Below are 12,699 nucleotides of genomic sequence, written 5' to 3' on the forward strand. Positions count from 1 at the left end.
AAACCCGAAGCTAGCTGCAGCTTCAGCCCAGTAGCTTAACGCTCCTGTGGCCACAGTGTTTAGTTCACCTGATATATCAACTGCCCCAGGCTGCCAGCCCAGGTTCAATCCCAGTGTCTCCTTGACCCCATTTCTAATCTACCTACTGTATAAAGACACTTGAACCCAGAGAATGTTAAAAAAAAAAAAAAAAAAACTAAATAAGAAATATTTGTGTGGAACATACACATTATACACATAGCATTTCACATACATTTTGAATTTTCCCTATGGGGATAAAATCGTTTTAATTATCTATTAAACAACTAATCAATTTTAATTGACCTGACTAGTTGACTTAAAAAAATCACCTAAAATACCCATCCCTAATACAAGATCATCCTAAATTAAACAGTTACTATAAATAAAAACACGACTAATTGCTTTGACACAATTTCCTCAATTTTTTTTTTGAGGAAACGTCTCATCGTCTGTGATGACAAAGAAAACACTTGAGACCCCATGACCGGTTAAATGTAATGTTTACATGGTTCAGCAGCACAAATCTGCTGAACCATGTAAACATTACGTCTGATTTCCTGTCTGCCCCTATCTGAACTGCGGAAATTGATGCATTTTGGGTGTGTAAAGAGTCAAAAATAGACTCGTGCATAAATTTAGCGGAGAGCCGCGACAATGCTCTTCTGGGACGCGTTTGGGACGCTTCTGATACGCGCTGTGGTGCACCCGGTGGAAACCAAACCATTGACTAAAACGGCCGCAAATAGCAGAGTGAAGATACCGAGATGATAGAAGAAGCGCGTTTACAACAAAATGTTTACAAAAATTTACGTGGCAGAGCACTTCACCCCACTTATAAAAAAAAGAAAACACGAGGCTCATTTGTAAATTGCAGGGGGTTAAACTTTAAGGTTCATCCCTTTTCATTAGCATTAGCATTAGCATTAGCATTAGCTGCATCAGCGATAAAGCATGACTTTATATTGTTATATCTTTATATCATTTCACGCCTAAAGCATGACTTTAGGCATTGAAGAGGGGCTGGCTTATTCAAATAGCCTCTTGTGATGACAAAATTCCAGGAGCAAATTAAAATCATGCATTTGCGAGATTTCATTCTTGTGTGCGGTTCAGCTGTGAACAAAGGGCCCAGACAAATAAACTCCACCTTCTTTAAAACAAAGGCTTTCAGGGAAGTTAACACTTCGGTCCAACATTATTACACATGTTTTAACTTGAAAAGGTGCAATTTCCAGGTGTTGACTCCTTTAAAAGTTCCTTCTTTTAAAAGTTTTCATAAGTCATTTACATGTGCCACCTTTTTCCCAGTCTGTACGCTTGTACTTCTGCTCAGCCCCCTTATAAAAAATAATCAATTGATTGTGTTTCTCAGAAGAGGAGGCAAAAGATCTCACATACTGCCACTTTCAGACTAGGTTGATGCTGAAACAGTATATTCATCTCTGGTAAGATCCAAAGTTGCAAGTGCTGAATGTCTTTCTTTCTTTTGGACTCTCACTTAAAGTGAAGATGTAGAGGATGAATGTATTAAGAAAGCAGACTTAATTTGGCTCTGTCCATCTTTATACTTTCGCTCTAATTAATAGACAAAATAAATTAATCAGCATCCATGTTGCAGAGACACTGGTACTAACAGTGAGCTACTCCCCCACAACCATGTCAGATGAGTACATATCAAGTTTTAACATTTCTGCTCTAACTTGCTTACATTTTTATTTGAAATTTAAGTAACATTTACTGAGCTTTAGCTGATTTTTCAGAGTTGTAAATTCACTTTGTGACTACATGAGAATATGTTTTCTTCCAGCAACAATATGTTTTGTAATAATCTTTCAGCACTAAACCTTTTGTCCTTGTCGCTTTCTATCCTATCCTGCACCTTTTATTCAACCCAGAGAGTTAACAAAAGCCTCTTGACGCTGTCCACTGCTGGTACATTTACATATCTAAGAGGGCCAGAGAGATACTCATTAGGGTTGGCCCATAATTAATCCTGGATTAGCATATTGGGGCGAGGACACGCACAATGGTTTATTTCATCACAGGGCGTTTCACAGTGGGATCACACTGCTGTGCCTGTGTGGGATCATTAAAATGATCCAGGGAGGTAACTGGGTATAATTGAGTGAGATTCAGCTCATTGCTGCTCTTTCTTATTGAACAGAAGAGAGGGCTCTCCACTTTTCTTAAGTATTTCATTTCTCTTTCCTTTTTTTTCCCATATTGGTAACAGGTGCAATGAAAGAGGAAAGTGAAAGTGTTAGAGCTACAACATGGAATGAGCTGCAGCTTAACCCCATGCAGCCATTAAAAAACTGAGTCTGCCAGGGCACCCCAGGCTCTGCTCTGCGTCTGAGTTCCTTCCATCCATCCCATAATCAGCCCCACAGACAGGAGTGGTAATGAGGTGGTGATTCTCCTCACTGACCGCGGCTGATAGTAAAGATTATTTTTATGGCTTCCTATTATAGACGGCTCAAAATGGAAAGTGATGTAGATGATTGTTGAGACAGAGCAGTGATGACATTTGAGAAAGGTCATGAAGGGGATTCAAACCCATGAAAGTGCGGCCAATCAGAGAGCAGCTCTCCAAGGGGGGTTGGGGTGATTTGAGACATATTGTGCAACAGGATTTTGAAGCATCCTTTCTGGGTTTCTGGGTTGCTGTGTCAACAGTTATTCATCAACAAAGAAGAGATAAAAATGGGGTTAATAGAAAGTGCAGATAATCAAAGTGAATATTAAAGTTGCATGATTATGGCTTTTTAGCCACTAGAGGGCAAAAAAAAGTAATAAGTCTAGAGCTGTGACTTATAAAATCCTTTTCAGGCACGATGAAGACAGTAGTCTGCTTACACATACAGCAGACACAGACCATTATTTGTATTATTTAGAGTCATATGTCTGGCAATCTAAAGTAAGTATTTCCTTTTCAAGCTACGTTTTGGTCAAATGCTTAACCATTTAACACCTAGGTTTTCTTGAGTAAACTCTTTTCTCATTTCTGTTGATTTCTGCAGGAGTTTATCTAAGGTATAGGGTGCATCAAAGTGAAATTACTCACTCTCTGATCAGACATTTGGTTGTTCAGCCCCTGGCTGCTTTAGTCTATATGTTGAAGTGAACTTGTGCACAATAGTAAACCTAATAAATGCCCCCAATTTGCTCCTGTGAATAAAACCACAGGATCAGTTCTTGCATTGCAGAGTAAGCTTGCTAATAAAGAAAACCAAATTCAATTTTTTAAAGACCCTTAAGTTTCTGACTCTGAGTCTCTGAGTGCCAGACAATATCACCAAAATGATAGTATGGTGGTTATAGACAGCTCAAAAAATAGTCATTTCTGTTGTTGCAAATATTATACCTTACATGTGTTTTTTTGTTTGTGTTTTTGTACGGTTTTGCATGCCTGGTATATCATTTTTGTGTGTAAATTACAGCTGTTTATACTGTTTAATGCAGAACCAAAATTGTTTGGCTTATAAAACAATCCCCTACAAACTTCCCAAGTCTGCATCCATTCAACTACAATAAGATATATCCCCCATCCCCCCATCTCTCTCTCTCTCTCTGTCTCACACACACATACACACACACACACACACACACACACACACACACACACATACACACACACACACACACACACACACACACACACACACACACACACACACACACACACACACATACACACACACACACACACACACACTTTTAGAGGCGATGCCAGACTGTGTGAGATGTTTATGCAAATTAACCTGTTAACATTGTTTTTATTGTGAGACAAGTTGTCTTAAAAGCAATTCCGCTGATGGTAAACAATCAGCACAATACAAATGACTCTTGTGCAGTTTAAACCGTGATGTGTTACATACCACATGATTTGCTTTTTGCTTCTCGTCTTTTACTCCCTGGTGGCAGGTTGGCCAGAGTCAGCAGCTCTGTGACTCTGGGACTTGGCTGCAGCTCTACGCACTCTGCTGTGTGCCAGGTACTGCATGCAGGGTCACCACCTGCTTGCAGCTATCTCAGGCTGAGCAGTATCAGATCTGACAAAAAGCACAAGTCTTAGACAGCAACAGACACAATCACTGATCCCACCATCATGTTGCATTTGTGTTCCAACACTAGATGGGAAACAGATTGACTGAAGGAGTTGAATGATGAGGCAGACTTGTTGCGTCGTGTTTTTGAGACAGTTTATCCCATTCTTGTTTTGTTACCTTTTGAGTGGTGCTTCCTGAGCTGTATAGTTTGACATCAAGCAGCCCACAGCATAATGGAACATATTTCATTTTGGTGGAAGCCTTCTTTTGTGTCGGCACCACAGTAGTGTCATTTGGAAAGAAGGCAGCACTTGTTGTCCTGCAAGCCAGAAAAAGCAGATTAATGACATGTGGTAGATATTGCGGTCTATTTTAAGGCAGGCCAGGGCATTTTTGTTTCCCTAAAAGGGAATTTTTAATGTCAATATCTAATCAAACAGAAACTGCAAATGAAAATAAGTTAAAATAAAATGAAAGGAAGTATAGAAAGCCGTGGGACTGGAGTCAAATTTTAGCTATTCTTTGGTCCACATACGTGAGAGCGATTAAAAAAAATGTTTTGTGAATGTTTCGTAAACTTCCGTGAGACTATTAAATAATCAAAATTCTTTAGAAGCTTGCTACAGTGGAAAAAATATAAACATCTAAACATAAAAGGTGTAGCCATCATTACCCTTTTTTGCTCATTTGAATAATCATTTAAGATGTGAAATTGTAACAATTCATTGACAAAGATGTGAATCAAGCAAAGATCCTAGATACATTTTTGCCTTTCCTTTTTTGTGTGACCCTGCCAGAGTGGCATCTGCAGCTCTGTCTAACAGGTGTCGTTCCCACAAGCTCAGCCCACTGTGGCATCGAACGGCTGGCCCAATGATATATGCTAATGCCATGCAAATGCCATATAACAGATCTGAAGGTGAAGCATATTAATGAAATACACAGCATTATAATCAGCCAGAAGAGTTCGTTGTCCTTGACAAGCAGGCTGCCGCATCTTCAAATGTTAGCAGAGGTCAACGGACAGCACGTCACTGGAGACACTACTGAGGCTTTAGGCACCATTTTGCTGCGACACGTGGCTCGAGGGACACATGCATCAGGGTCGCGTGTGCTTATGAACATGCTCACATTCAGGCATTTGCACAAACAGACTCCGTCCACTTCACTCTCATACACACACACACACACAGAGCTCTAGCTGTGGGATGAAAGCTGACTCATGAAGGCATGAGTTCATTATTATAATATAGTCAGTGTGGAATCAGATTTTTGATCAGATTAAATATGTGGAAGATTTTTACAGACCTGAACTGCTTGCTTATTCAATTTTGTTTGCGGGATTTACTACCTGCAAAAAATAAAAATAAATTTAAAAAAGATAAATATGTATATATATATGTATATATATATATATATATATATATATATATATATATATATATATATATATATATATATATATATATATATATATATATATATATATATATATATGTATATTTGTTGCACATATGTTCAAAGTTAGAACAAAGGGTCAAGCATAGGGCATTGTGGCCAACTGCAGCACTGCAGCATGTGAAGCAACAGAATGCGAGTCCAGGTTCAGCAAACATGTTTCCATCAAAATGTGTAGCGGCTGCACAACCGTAAAGTATGTGATGAAACTTCTTGCGTGTGTAACACTGTTATCAGTAATTTTATTTTAGCAATGCATGGTTGGCACTCAGTTCTCATTGCATTGTATTTTTTAATAACATGTGTTGTAAACATTTATAAGCAAAATATAAAAGTTTCTATTCCATTTGTTTGCTTGCTTTAAGGAAATCATGTTTGCCAGCTTTGTCAAAATAAGTTAAACTAATTGGATTTTACAGTGTATTTAAGTGGATGTTTAGGTAACCAACTCATGCTTCATAAGTCATCGGTTTGCAGATATATAATTGTTTGTAATAATCTTTTTGTTCAAGTTAAAAATAAGGATTCTGAACCACGTGGCTTTCCATTTTTTTCCTGTGCGCCTTCAAAGTTTGGACTAGGCTAAACACAAAACCAGTCACACTGTCAATGGGTAGTTGTGCTCAAAATACTGTGATTACACAGTGTCCCACAATATCCAGTTGTTTATTTCATACAAAAACAAAGCTACATTTTATTGTCAGTTGTGGCAGTAATGCATCACAGGATCAGCAATTAAAATCTCAGCAAACAGAAAATTTTGTCTGAGAAATTATGCTAAACACAAACCACACACAGATAACATTTACACATTTACAGTATTAATTACAATCACATTATTTTACTAAGCTAAACATTCAAAACATTTATTACCACAGAAAGTGTCATTGAGTCAAAGTCTCCCCTGTCCTGTACCTTTTATAGAAGCTGTTTGGTGGAAAGGACCCAAAAATTCGATCATGTATTTTCTCTTGACTGAATTCCTCCATATTTAGAGAGTCTATTTGTGGCAGTGTCTCTCCCCAGTTGCCTTCGCCATGCCCTGAGGAGAGAGTGTAAACGAGGGAGGGAGGATACTAATAAACCTCCCCAATGTATGCCTTGCTTAGTCTGAAAACTGCAGCAGAACTGGCACTCACAGCCCGCAGTGAACAACAAAGCATGAATATACAGATAAGCGTGGAATGGGCACAGAGCACAGGGTCGGCATAACTGGAAGAATAGATAGCCTGACCTCGGCAGTTTGTTTTGAAACCCTCTTTGCCAATAGCCAGGGTGAGAGAGCCAGCGTCTCTTGTAGAAAGTTTTTTTTCTTATAAACACCTAACATTTCTCATTTTTATGGAAAGTAACTTTAAAATATCGCATCATTTTATGTCTGATAACCAATAACACAGAGTATGTTAGAGTATCAGTTAACTAATGATTTTGGATAAATAAGTAGATTACTTTTGAGGGAATGCTAAAATTTTTAATATCCTCCTTCTCTATGAGGCTAATTTTTTCTGTTGTGAGCCTGTAATTCACAAGCTATATTTAGAGCTCGGCATGTTATACATTTTGTTTAGGGGAGGAGCATTGCTCAACCTTTACAAGAAAACAATTTAACTTTTTTTGACATTGTAGTCATCGTTGTTATTAAAAACTTCAACACACGCAATAAAGCATTTCCATATATTTTTATAGTGGAAAATGATGGTAAACATACAGAAAATAAGCAGCTAGTCCGAGCAGATTAGTCAAATCATGAGATGCAAAGTAAGACAGGACACATGTCAGGTAGATGAGATCATAAAGCTGGTCAGTCGTGTCACATTAGGATTTCAAAAAACACTTCAAAAGTTGCAACTAGTTTTCCCCTGTTATTAAGATAAACATAACTTTGGCCTACTGTACCATAAAACAATAGTTTAATTTGAAGCTGTGGGTTGTCCTGAACTCACCTGGTGTGTGAAAATCACCAAAACAACCACAAGAGGTCCCCATTTCCAGAGATTTGAGCCACACCTAATTAATCTGAAGCTCTGAACTGTGGAGGTTATTGTATAAGACTAAGAGTTAAAGACTACTGTGATATTTTAAAAATGGGGATGCAGTGAAGATGTGTGTGAGAGACATTTAACTGTCTAATAACTCACTAATTATCCGATAAACCATCTAATACTGGCAGCTGGAAACCACATACTGATGTGTTGTAGTTTAGTAAGTACAACATAAAAACAAAACCTTGTGTGGTGTTTGCACACCACAAATCTATTTTTTTATTACATCTTTATACTTTGTCTTTATAATCATGGCGTAGCTATTTTATTATGTTATTGGGTAATGAGAAAGTATATGATTATGACATGATGAAATTATTGCATATTTGCAAACTATTAAGGTTCATTGCATTATCTGAAAATAAAGATTTTAATTTTGTTTATATATTTTTGTGGAAAATCTTTATGGTGAAAGCACTGCGCAAAAACATAAAGTAAGAATAAACAAATAGGAAAGATTAAATATGAGACAAGGAAGAACTATTATGTAGATAAGCATAGGTGACTATTATGTATTCAGAAAACTAAATGAAAAGCTAGGAAGCAAATTTGGGAAATGAAAACAAAATGGCTTATGAGAGGGGCAACACAGCCTTCTGGTTTTCTATCTTGCTGTATCTTCTTAAATTATCTTAAAATGATGATTTTCTGATAGAAGCTCAGAGTTTACCAATTTTGTACAGCTTTTTTATTTATTCATTTTTTTAATCAAAGCTTAAAAAACCTTATTACAGAACATCTTCAATCCTTAGACCCTGAACACGGATTACTCCAATGATAATATTTTCTATGTACTTTTTTAGGAAGACGCAACAGGACATTGACAGTCCCCATGGTGAAGTTAAAACCCACACACACACTTTGTCTCTGACTCTAGTGTTTCTTGTCTGCTCAAAGTTCTATATTTTTTTGTTTCCACTGTATGGGACACACAGATTCAGGTTTATGTAAGAGTCACTATTATCCTCCTGAATGTGATGCTCGCCCTCTGGCGTTCAGACGCTTACAGTGACAGTAGAGACACGTCAGATCACAGTTCGCTGGGTTTGCCGTTTCAACTACCAGGTCCTGATGTGTGTTGGCAGCCCTCCATGATCACATTTCACCCTCCAGTGAACAGCAGGGGTGTAGCACAGCACAACGGCAGCCGCAGCTCTCCAAGCTTCACAGTGTTGCTTCTCATCTGTTCAGGCTTCAGCAAGGCTGACAAGCTCTCCTTCAGTTATTTCCTCTAGCTCACGTCCTAAAGTACAGAAACATACGGATTAACTTTTCAGCTCTTTGCATTAATGTTTTTTTATTATCGAAACAATTAATATTACACTAAAACTGGGAGATTGTGGTAAAAATGTAGTAGAATTAATGATATAGCAATACAACAAAAAGAAGCCCTCCCACTGCCAGGCATTGTTTCCAAAAGATTGACAGGAGACAGAAAAATTTTAATTTTGTCATACCTTTTCATTGTATAGTGGGTTTATTAATCATTTCTATACAATAAATGGATAGTTCAGTCAACATCACACAGATTGTAAAGTCAAGCACCTTTGACCTTTCACCCCATTGCTACCCAGTCCCAGTAATGGTGACTGCAAACTCCTTTGTTGTGTACAGCATTTATGTGGCATCATGATATGCTCCTGCCAACTGTCACTGCAAGTACTGTGTCTCATTGGAAAGCTTGTGTGTCCCTAAGGCTTAGTTTGTGAGCGAGATGTTCTGGGGTCTGTCTCCAGCTTGGGTTAATGATTTTTTTGGGGCCAGCCTGGTTTCACCTAAAAATGTAAAATGAGCACAACAAAACAACAATAACAATACAACATTTTGTTATAGAAGCATCAAAATTATGTGTCCGTACCACAGAAAACAATAAGGTTGCATAGTATTGATTTCTGTCTAAAGGATTTAAGCTCATTCCAGACGATACCTGCGCGGTTACAGAGTATGTTGCTGAGGCTTAACAAGTTTTGGAAGACTTCAGTATTCATGCCAGCTACCACTGTCAGTTCTAAACCTGATTTAAAAATAAATTAATCAACAAAAATGCAATGTTTAATGCTATCATTTGTTAACATAAATATATTTTTCTGTATGCCTGGTGATATTGACTGTTACACAAATATTCAAGTTTGAGCTCCATCCAACCCAGTTAAGTTTTGCTATGACCCCAAAAACTGAGAAAGTGGCCTCTATAGATGTTAGGAAGACCAACTGTGACAGATGCCTGTGCAGAAGAGTGCAGGACACCAGCCCTCGAAGACTAGAATTGAGGATCCCTGCTATAGAAGAACCCTCAGGCTCACAAGAGCAGTGTTTCTCAATCCATGTCCTCAGGACCCACTGTCCTGCATGTCCTGTTTCTACTCCAACACTCCTGACTCATTTTAATGAACTTCCACATAAAGTTCTTTGCAAGCCTGTTAACGAACCATTCATTTAATTCAAGTGTGTTAAAGTAGGGTTATCTCTAAAACATGCAGGGTAGTGGGTCCTGAGGACCAGGATTGAGAACACTGTGGTAAAGGACCTGATTTTGAAGGAGCTACCTTTTTGAATTTGGCTAAATGCTTTTCATCATCAGAAACTAAAACAATGGCACCACTGTGTGGCCAGTTCAATAAACTATGGTGATGTTCATCTTTATGCTATTCTTCTTTTTGCTACAAACATGCAAATATTACAAATATCCCCTTCTCTCAGCTGGATATATTTAAGTGATTTAACTTCCACAGATAATTATGGAGCTGGCGTGACAGAGTCTGATGGTGTAACAGTGAGCACGTTGGATTACAGGGGAGAAAAAAAATGCAAAGTTTCTTTTTTAAGCGGCCGAATGAAAATATGGACAAGTTTAAATAAAATTAGTTTCCTGCTGGATTAATAAAGTTTATTTTATTTCACTTTGTGGCTGATCAGAAATTAAAATTCAAACATGGTTATCACTTTCCCTCTAAAATATAAACCATCCATCAAAACCTAGCTTTTAAAAGACTTTAGATACATAGATTTCATGGTATTGATCTATCAGCATAAAGACTTTTAGTTATTCAAGTATTGCTCACTTGTGTGTTGCTGTTCTGTACAGCTTCACGTGGAGAAATATAAAAGTGACTTTTAGTGGGATTGGACAGAAAGTCAAGTCAGGTAGAACGATGAAGGCCATTAGGCTTCAGTAGGATAGTATGGTTAGTATGTTTTACACAAAAATGCAAGCTTGCTATACACGTAAAGACTGTACAAATAATACTATTCAGACACTGGAGTCGGTGTGTTTTCCCAGAGGATATATCTGTGATTATTACACATTTCTTTTGGACTGGTTACACCTAACCCAAGACAACTGCAGTAATGAATCCAAGTTGGTAAAATGGACCTTCTTTTAGTTTCATTTCATTTTTGGTTCTTATAATGTGCTTTAAACAACAACAACAAAAAACATATACACTAACACATAAAACACTGAACCAGTCATGTAGGGCTGTATAAATCTATCTATCTATGTGTGTGTGTGTTTGTACAAAATACAAATATGTACAAATCCATATCCAGAGATTACTGTAGTTTGGTATAAGACCAAGCAAAGCAAATATTTAAACAAGCCAACATCTCTTGAAAGTTGTGTTGTCAGCACAATATTGGCTATTTAAGTTTAATCTCAGCCTAGACATTAAACTCGGTGTCAGTTCTTATTGTGTTTCTTTTATTTCAGCCACTAGAAGTCTAGAATTGCACACTTGTAGAATGGTCCTTTGATATTATGTCTATTTCCACATTTCATTTGACTGGAAACTGTTGGTGTGCCTGGAAACTGCCTAGAGGTCAGTGTTGAGGCTTGAGGATGTGCCTGCACTCTAACCTCACACTTTTAGACTAGTTAATGTCATGCCTGTTTTAAGTGATTTCAAATGATGCAGTTTGTGTAAATTCTAAGTTGAGAAATGATTGATGCTGATGTTGATAGCTGTAACATACTGAGGTTTTTCTGCTGTGACAGGATGTTTGGGAGTTCTGTTTAACTACTTATGTTCCCAGGAACTGTTGTTTGATGATTTAGGCTACATGACACATTTTTAATGATTTTTTTTTTTGTGTGTAAATTTTGTCATTACTTTAACCCCTTACAAATTAAATTTTATTTACAATCATATAAAAATGAAGTAAATACAGGAAAAAATCTGGAAAAAAAGAATAAGACTGGAAAAAAGAAAATACAATAAAATATTAAATAATTAATAACAGTTAATAAATAGAGATAAACAATCTATATAAAATAAAGACATAAATAAATTGTATAAATCAGTTTAATAAAAAAAAATAAACAAAGGTTTGTCATAAATTTGCAACATCAAGCATTAAGGGGTTAAAGATGTCAGTAAGAACTACTGACATCTAACGGTAAAGATGGGCATAGCAATGATGTCAAATACACAACAAGCACACTACAGATAACAACTTCAAAACTGTGTGCATGTGTACTGTATTCCTCTCAGTGCCCTATAAGATAAATTTGGGTATTGTATCATTAAAACTCAGAGGGTTTTCACTTTGCACAGCTGTTTGTCTATTCTGAGATACCGTAGTAAAAATGGCTGCACAAATATGGCAGCTGTACAAATACAGCATATTCTAAAAGAATAAAAACATTACAGTTATTTTGTGATTTGGTGCAGGACAGATTCCCTTTCCTTTCATTGGTGGCACTCTGCTCCTCATGTCACTCATCTTTGTTAGTAGCATTTAGGTGTTTCCAGTTTTTATTTTTATGGCTGGGATTAAAAGATAATATTATTTACCAATAATCACATTATACCCATGTATTTTTATACATTTTCCAAATATGCTGAATCTTTTATAAAGAACTCAAAAAAACATTTTTCAGAAATCATTTTGGCCTCATAGAAAAATTCCTGCATGACAATGAACCAGCAAGGTTTGATGACTACGTGGAAGACAGTGGTCATTAGTTATTGACATACAATTGTGCATTTTCTTCTATGAAAATAAATGTTCTCATGAAAAGAGATCTATTCCATCATGTATTCATCCATGAAGCTCCACCAGCCAGGATGGTTAACCTGAGCCATCACGTGCAAACCTGCCACATAAACAGTTAACGGCAACAATTCCAC

Source organism: Melanotaenia boesemani, chromosome 1, assembly GCF_017639745.1.
Source record: "Melanotaenia boesemani isolate fMelBoe1 chromosome 1, fMelBoe1.pri, whole genome shotgun sequence".
Lineage (NCBI taxonomy): Eukaryota > Metazoa > Chordata > Actinopteri > Atheriniformes > Melanotaeniidae > Melanotaenia > Melanotaenia boesemani.